Consider the following 8,554-nt stretch of genomic DNA (forward strand, 5'->3'; position numbering starts at 1 on the left):
AAAATGAAAGAGTGGTAAGAAACGAACCCTTGTTCAAATCCTCAAACGCGTCTACAATTTAATTCCTTTGCCGTAAATGTGTGCTAAATATAACTCTGAGGTATATGTATCACATGATATTTCAGCTGACTAAGGTGTCTTTGAAACCTTTCTTCGCCTTTATTAATTCAACCTCTGGTCCAACATTCAATTTCAAACTTTTAGATGATGACATTGTATTATCTTCGGTTTGTGGAAACGTTACATTGAAAAATTAAGAGATAGAAATGGAGTTATGTCATTCTTGACATCCTGCACACATGTAGTATTCGACCTGTCAGAAGGGGAGACAATTCAATGTGAAGAGTCTGACAGTTTGTGTAGTAGTATAGGGAATGACAGTTCTGGCTCACTTTCAAGAAATGTCTCTACAAAGCCTTATTTACTAAATAAGGCTTTGGTTGGGTCATTAGCTCTTGCTACTATTACCCCTACTATAAAAAAGTTGGCGGTAATTACTGTGCCTTGGTAGGAGGTAACACTGTGCCGTACGGTACGATCAATAATTCTTCTCTTACAAATCCCCTACCCGGCCCATCCCTCAAGTAGTACAAGTTAGGTTCGTCGGCTTTCATATCCACTTTATCTATGTTGTAAGTTTTGACTGACCATATAGGATCGGTGGCTCGCTTACGGCTATCGCCCTCGTGTTCCCCCGGCTGGTATAGATACCACACTAGGGCCCTATCTGGTATCTGTTTCTCCTTCCCACGCAATGGAGCGGCCGACTCTGCAACTATTGATTTTAGTTTGATAGCGTCTGCCGGTTTCTTACCGGTGAGACGGGTGACTTCATGGTTGATTGCCGACACCACCTTGGGTAACCTCGTGACCCATTCAGTCGATCGTTTTCCAGGGGTGGTCATCTCCCTAGCATACTGATAGCCGAACAAGCGCTCAGCCAAAGTCCTATTAAATCTCTCAACTATGGCTTGGCTGCGATGGGCTCCGGCCGTGCCACGCCTGACCTTTGTATCGTGTTTGGCTAGCAGTTGTGACACGGCACCCATGAACTCCCGTCCGGGGTCAACTTGCAGCTCTGTTGGCCACGTCAGTGGGCTGCGTTTGTATATACGTTCAAATCCTCTGGCTACCTGGGCCGAATCTTTCGTGGTCAAGGGTTCGGCTTCCTTGTAACGACTGGCTACATCCACTACGGTTAAGGCATACTTGTACCTCTTATCGTGGGGTAGGAACAGTAGGTCTGCCTGGTGAATGCTATTAGGTATGTTAATACCGAACCTCCTTCTAGGCACGTAGCGTGGTGCCGGCAAATAGATCTGCCACAGGGCTTGTTTTTCAAGCCACGCTTTGGCTTCCTCCGGGGGTACTCGCGCTATTTTAGCTAGCTTATCTACTGCGCTAGCTCCTTTCCAGTACCCACGCGGGCTGTAGTAAATAGCCTCAAATTTTTTCATGTCCATACGCGTATGTGTTTATCCCATCAATAGCTATCCAACGTTTCGTGTCCATAGGCGACAGGGACGTCTTGTTTATAGTCAGTCCGTATATCTTATGTCCATCACTTCTAAGTGTGTTCATTTTATGTCTAAAGGTACGGGTCTTGAACAGGGCTTCCTTGAATCTGGCGTGTTTGATGTGTTGTTTCACCACATACTTCTTAACCCCCTTAGCCTTCCGGATCTCACTATTGTCGGCTTTCAGTATGGAGTACATCTTAGGTCTCAAACCTATGTACTCGGCTATGGGCGTGCCAGCACACTCGTCCTTCATCTTACCTAGGACCTTTTTATTTACCGTACTGTGTAGGGTATGGGTCTTAGGATAATCGCTGGTGTCGTATAAATCGAGGTGTTTTTTCATGTCCTCGTACACGTCCTCGGTTTGAATCTCCATCAGCAGGGAATCTGTGTCAGTGTACAGTACTTCACACCTGTCGCCGTACTGTTTCTTGAGCTCGTTGTAGTAAAAGTCGTACATCAGGTGTTTGGATAAATCGAGGATGCTCATCCCCACGTAAACAGGCCGGTTGAATTTTATGTGGCTTTTCTTTATGTGTAGGGCAACCAGGTTGTCTGTGAATATCTTACTACGGTTGAATGCCGGACTGGCTATCAATTTCCTGAGTTTGTCTTCCTCACTAGATCTAACCAGCTTCACGGTCACGCGTTTCCTCAGGTTCTCCATAGTCTTACCAAACACCGAGTTATTCATGAGCTTGTAGAGATTTTTCTCAAAATCACTGGTTGCTTTTTTTCGTAGGTCTGTGTTCATTCTGATGTAGGGCTCCATCCATGGGCTCTGGTCGAACATGAGCACCCTGTGTATTTTGGTCAGCCTCATACCCAACGACAGGTACAGCTGTAGGTTGCGATAGTGAACGATGTACTTGGTCTATTTATTAAGTTAGGCACGAGTTTTTCAACGTCTGTCACACGCCCACCTGACAAGTTATGTTGGTACTCAGACATCCAGTCTGGGTTAACCCTCATACGTTCGGGGGCCAGGGGGTAGCTGTTGTGTGATGTGTGTAATTCCTTGGGATACTCTAAGTCAACTTCGAGGATATACCCTTTGTTCGAATCTGGTGCAACCTCCATAACATCAACGTGGGGTACCCATTCGAATCCCCCTGTAGGTAGATACTGGCTCATGGCCCAGCCGTACAGGTTGTTTGCGTCGAGGTATAGAATGTGATTGGTTGGTTTGTTAGGATCGTAACCTTTCACGTATTGATTATTTGCTTTCGCGTATCGTTTGGATGCCATGGAAATACCACCTCGCAAGCCTTTCTCAATGAATAGGTGCATGTCGTAATCTGTTAGCAATTCCAAATTAACTCCGGTCTTTTTAAGCAAGGCGTCCCACGACAGACCTGGGCTGGTGTAATACCATGCGGGGTCGAGTTTATACTGCTTTAAACAGGTCCGCCTGAACGTTTCAAACACGTCGGCTAACAGCAGTACATCTGTCCACAAGTACAGGTCGTGATAATCACCCAGGTTCTTACAACCCAGTTTATTCCATACGTTAGTCGCGTGCGAGTAATCATCTCGTGAGACGGACGCCTCATTCAGCTTGCTATAAAAGCAGTCAATAGGGGGTAGTCTGGTCTCGGTGAACTTGGCCCAACTATCCATGTACTCATAGGGGTACACACCCTTCCTCATAAGCAGGGGTCTAGTCTCAGCGTCTGTGTATCGATCGGTGATAGGGAAGGTATTGTTGGCCTTGACCAGACTGTCGAGTGACGACAGGAGGAACTGAAACGAGTCAATGAACCTAAGTCCGTTTAAGCTGAAGGAGATGTATCTCTCCATGTTGTTGGGGATGCACGTTATATTACCATCGATTTTCGCGATGGCCTGCATGATCAAGTGTGAGTCGTACCCTCTCAAGTTGTGAAAGACAACGGGGATGTCTATTGTCTTAGGGTTGATTTTAAGCTTGAGGTTGCACGCGTTGTGAGCGGCGCCTCTATACTTACCAGTTATGTGGCAGTGATCTCTCACCGAATCACCGTTAAGTGGTGAGTCGCACACGTGACAGTGAGTGCTACTAGCGTGAGCTAGCCTGTCGGCTAGGGTCATACGCATGGGAGCGATTCTATACAATGTATTCCTAATAATTTTTTCTTCCTCCTGCAAACACTTTAGAAACCTTTCAGCCGCGTCAGGACCCCTATACACTACCGGAGCTTTCGTTTCCCCGTCACAACGGACGACAATGTATCCAAACGAACAGGCTTTATGCTCTTGTGTCTTGTGGGTGAAGCTACCCCCACTAGGGGGTGTGGGGGAATCCCCACCCACAACTAAGGCTTCGAAGTCGGCGTATATAATATAAGGTACAGACATTTGGTTCTTGTGGTTACTGAATTTTAGGATATTTTCACCTTCCTTAGGCATGTCGACCCGTATGGCCGTCTGCCCCATACCTTGGCAATCATCCCGGTGGGATTCTAATAAATCAGCTCGACTGAAACCGTGTAGGCATCGTACACAAAAGTGTTTTCCCCCATCGTGTTTCGACTGGTCGTGCAACAACCGGCTGAGATGTTTTATCCACGTGTAGTGATACTTTTCACCTAGTTGGATCATGAATATATTGATAACTTGGCGATCCTTCACCGGGCTGACCCTGTGTACTATTGTTGTGTTACCTTCGTGCCCAAAGACATTTATAGCCAGATTATTCTGTTTTTCTACTTTAGTGATCTGGGATATGGGGGTGGGTTCATCTATACCATCCCAGTTGAGCCCATCGTCTTGGGGATAACTAGAAAGCCTATCTGAATTCTTGCCAGCTGGAAATAAGGCTGACCTGATAGCTAACCTCAGGCAATCGTTTCCTCTATTCTTAACATTTACTATGGCATGTTTGTTTCTATAGTAGGGAGGCAAGGCTAGGTATGACCCGCCTCTGAACGGCACGTATTTAGCTATGTCTAGATAGACATTATCGATTTTATCTACAGCCCACCCGGACCCCAAGTGTGTATAGCGTTCTAGGTATTCTCGTATCTGCTGAAAACTTGTATCGATTGATGCGTCAATGGTCTCTGCATGTGTGACGACCTCTTGTTGACCTCGGAAGTAAGGCTGAACATACTCAGTGGTACTCCCAACCTGCTTATCGAGCGACATTTTCACTGTGATCTGAAACTTGATACTTCCTAGATTATTTAGTTCCTGGTTGACCTTATCAGCTATCAGAGGCTTGATATCTATACACCTGGAAATTAATCAAGCAACACCCCAATTTTTTCTATTGGAGCAACTTTGAAGTGTTCTGACAATCAAAATATGCCGGGTTGATATAGTTTGACACTTTTTTATTCAACAGACGATCTCTGACAAACAACTTAAAGGGAAAAAGTATCAAGACTTTGCTTTATTGCAACGAAATCCAAATTCTTAAAACTGTCTTAAATTCATGAAAAAATGGACACAATTTACTATTCATCCACAGACGTTGTTGTCAGGTGTATTAACACAAATGTCACATGGAAAGAAAGAACAGTCATCTGAGAGTCTGCACACCGACTTTCATCAATATCTAGTGTGTCCTCCCTGCGCACGCACCACCGATTCCAGACGCCTCCTCATTCCTTGGATGAGTCTCCGGATCTGATTCTGGGGGATCCTGTTCCACTCCTCATGCAGGGCAGCCGTCAATTCGTTGAGATTATGGACTGGTGGGTCTCTCTGCCTCACACGACGGCCAATAAAGTCCCACAAATGTTCAATGGGGTTGAGGTCAGGGCTCATGGCAGGCCATGGAATTCTGTCAATTGCATTTTGCCGCAAAAAATCATTTACAGCATGCGCCCTGTGAGGTCTAGCATTGTCGTCCATAAATATGGGTCTCGTTGCCAGAGGATGGTTCTCAAAATGAGGTACCACAGCCCTGTCAAGAACCTCCTGTTGGTAACGAACACCGTTAAGGTTGCCACGGATGGTAATGATATCCAACTTGCAGTTCATGGAAATGCACCCCCATACCATAACGGAACCTCCCCCAAAGGCCACAGTCTCCTGGATGTTCCGTGGAGCCATTGCTGTGTTCCTCTGCCTCCAGACCCGAGTACGACCGTCCACCATGTGCAGCAAGAACCGGCTCTCATCTGAGAAATGGACCTTCCTCCAAGAGGCAATGTTCCAGTGCAAACGGTCATTACACCAGGCCAGTCGGGCTGCCTTATGGGCTGGAGACAGTCTGGGTCGCTTGATTGGCCTCCTTGCCCGGTATCCTGCAGCTTTCAGACGATTCCGAACAGTCCTGTTCGAGATGGGTCTCCCTGGAAGCCACTCCTGTCTCAACCGAGAGCTCGAGTCGAAGGACCTGCGCCGTACAAGTCTCAGTAAAGCTCTGTCCTCCCGGACTGTGGTCTTCCTGGGTCTTCCTGGTCTAGGCAGGTCTTTAACTTCATTAGTGGCCCGGTATTTTTTCAAAAGTTTTGAAATTATGGAATGATGTCGTCCGATTTGAGTCCCGATTTGTCTTAGAGACATACCAGCATTCCTCATGCCGATTATTTGCCAACGAGTGGCCTCTGATAATTTCCTACGTGCCATGACATTGAAATGAATGAAAAACCGAATGCAATCGACAACCTGCGCTTGTAAACACCCCAGGGAAAAAGTGCATTTTTCGAAAGTTGAGGTTAAAGCAATGCACGTGCGCTGTGCAAGCTTCACGCGCGTCATATCAACCCATGAAAAGCTCATGCTGTATGTCAATACATCAAAATTGAATAATCAATCATCAAAATTACTTCGTTAAACTTTGTTAAGTTTTTATGTGTCTTTGAATTTGGTGTTGCTTAATTAATTTCCATATGTATAGAATGTCCCTGACATCTTGTAGTAAACGAGAGAGCACGATTCTTTCAAAACATTTCATGATGATGCATATGAGAGCAACTGGGCAATAATCTTTGAGTTCCAGTGGTTTGTAAAATTTTGGAACCGGGGTGATCTTGGACAGTTTCCACATGGTGGGAATTTCGTGAGTATTAAATGAATGTTCGAAAAGTCTGGAAAACATGTATGAGAGTTCTGAACAGCATTCCTTGAGGATCTTACCACTGATGTTATCTGGTCCTTGAGACTTCCGTGTATTTATACTCTGGAAGACATCACGCACTTCTTCTTTCGATATTGAAGTATATTCCTCTGGTGTAGGGATAGTATCCATGAAGTCGCTCAGGTCTTGTGAGAAGTCAGCGTTGTCAAACCGAGAATAGACTGTGTTTCAGTTCTTCAGCATATTGAGCTTCATCGACAACTTCAATAGGTGTTTTACGTTTTCCATATACGGTTATCGTGTGAATGTGTTGCCATGCACTGCGCATGTCACCTTGATGTAGCTTGTTTTCCAGTTTTGATTTAAAATTGTTCTTACTCCGTCTAATCTGAATCTTCAAGTCTTTCTGTAGGTCACGTAATTTGGCTGTATCATTGTCTCTAAAGGCAATCCTTTTCATGTTAAGCAAGTGTTTCAGGTCTTTAGAAATCCACAGCTTGTTGTTGGGGTAGACTTTGATTTCTTTCACAGGCACAGTATTGTCCACACAGAAGGTTATGTAACTGGTAATCACATCCACATTGTAGTCCAGGGAAGCGTCGTGATCAAATAGGCTGTCCCAGCTTGTACAATCAAAGCTTGCACGTCTCCAGTGAGTTTCTGTCCCACTGTTTGATGATTTTCTTTTCAATTCTCCCTGTTTTAAGCTTCTGTCTGTAAGCTGGCAGTAGCAAAACATTGTTGTGGTCAGATGATCCGATCGGTGGCCTAGTCACTGATTTGTAGGCTTGTTTTACTGTTCAAAAACACTTGTCCAAGATTTTAATTTTCCTTGTAGCACATGACACATATTGCTGGTAGTGGCATAGCACAGACTTATTACTGCATCCATTAAAGTCTCCCGATATAAATTTTGGAGCATCTGCAGATAAGTTCTCAATTTCTTGAATATGATCATAGATTTGTTTAGTGGCATTGTCATAGCAGGCAGAAGGGAGATTATAAACCAACACAATAAAGACTTGACCAAACTCCCTTGGAAGATAGTATGGACGAAATGACTCAGATAGTAATTCCACATCGTTTGTCATTACAGTCTTTCTCACAGTCCAGTTGTTGCAGCAGTTCTCATTCACATATATACACACACCTCCGCCTTGAGATTTTCCAGTCTTGTCCTTCTCTCTATCTAGATGTAATGGCGATATGAATCCATCAATGTGAAGAACATCATAATCCACATCGGGTGTTAACCAGGTCTGTCCCTGTATTCGTATTGATAACGAGCGTGTGCTGTAAGTTCATCCAACTTGTTCCTCACAGAACGTACGTTTGACAGCAATATACTAGGGAGAGGTGGTCGAGACTTACGGGCACGTACACGAGTGCATACTCCTCCTTTCTTAGCCCTTTTGCGTCTCGTGCAATGTTGGTCTTCCTTGCATGCACATTCCAGGGGTAAATCCAGATGAAGTCAGGTGATTGATGGATATCCAGAGAATGACAAGAGGAAGTCTCCATTGTACACCATTGTATTCCAACAGGACAATGCCCACCCTCATATGGCAATGGTTATTTTGGATTTCTTGCAATACCACAATGTTGACTCACTGTCTTGGCCTGCAAATACACCGGATCTGTCCCCAATAGATCATGTTTGGGATGAAATGGATCTACGTCTTCGCCATCTTCCTCATTCCCCATATATCATCCTTGACTTTGCAACAGAACTTGAGAGAATCTGGCGTGACATCCCACAAGCCTTCCTTGCACGTTTGATAGGCTCTATGCATCGTCAATGCACTGCTGTTCTCAATGCCAATGATGGACATAGACGTTATTCAGCTTGTGACATGGTCATTTGACCTCTGTCCCGCTTGTGGACTCATGACGTCATTGTGGTTGACTTTTCAATTGAAATTTTCCCCAACTTGTTCTGGTCTCATGATCCTTCCATTATTGTTTATTTGTACCTTTGACATTGTTATCATACTTATCAACTGGGATAATATTTTGGCAATGCACA

Source organism: Haliotis asinina, unplaced genomic scaffold (assembly GCF_037392515.1).
Source record: "Haliotis asinina isolate JCU_RB_2024 unplaced genomic scaffold, JCU_Hal_asi_v2 scaffold_22, whole genome shotgun sequence".
Lineage (NCBI taxonomy): Eukaryota > Metazoa > Mollusca > Gastropoda > Lepetellida > Haliotidae > Haliotis > Haliotis asinina.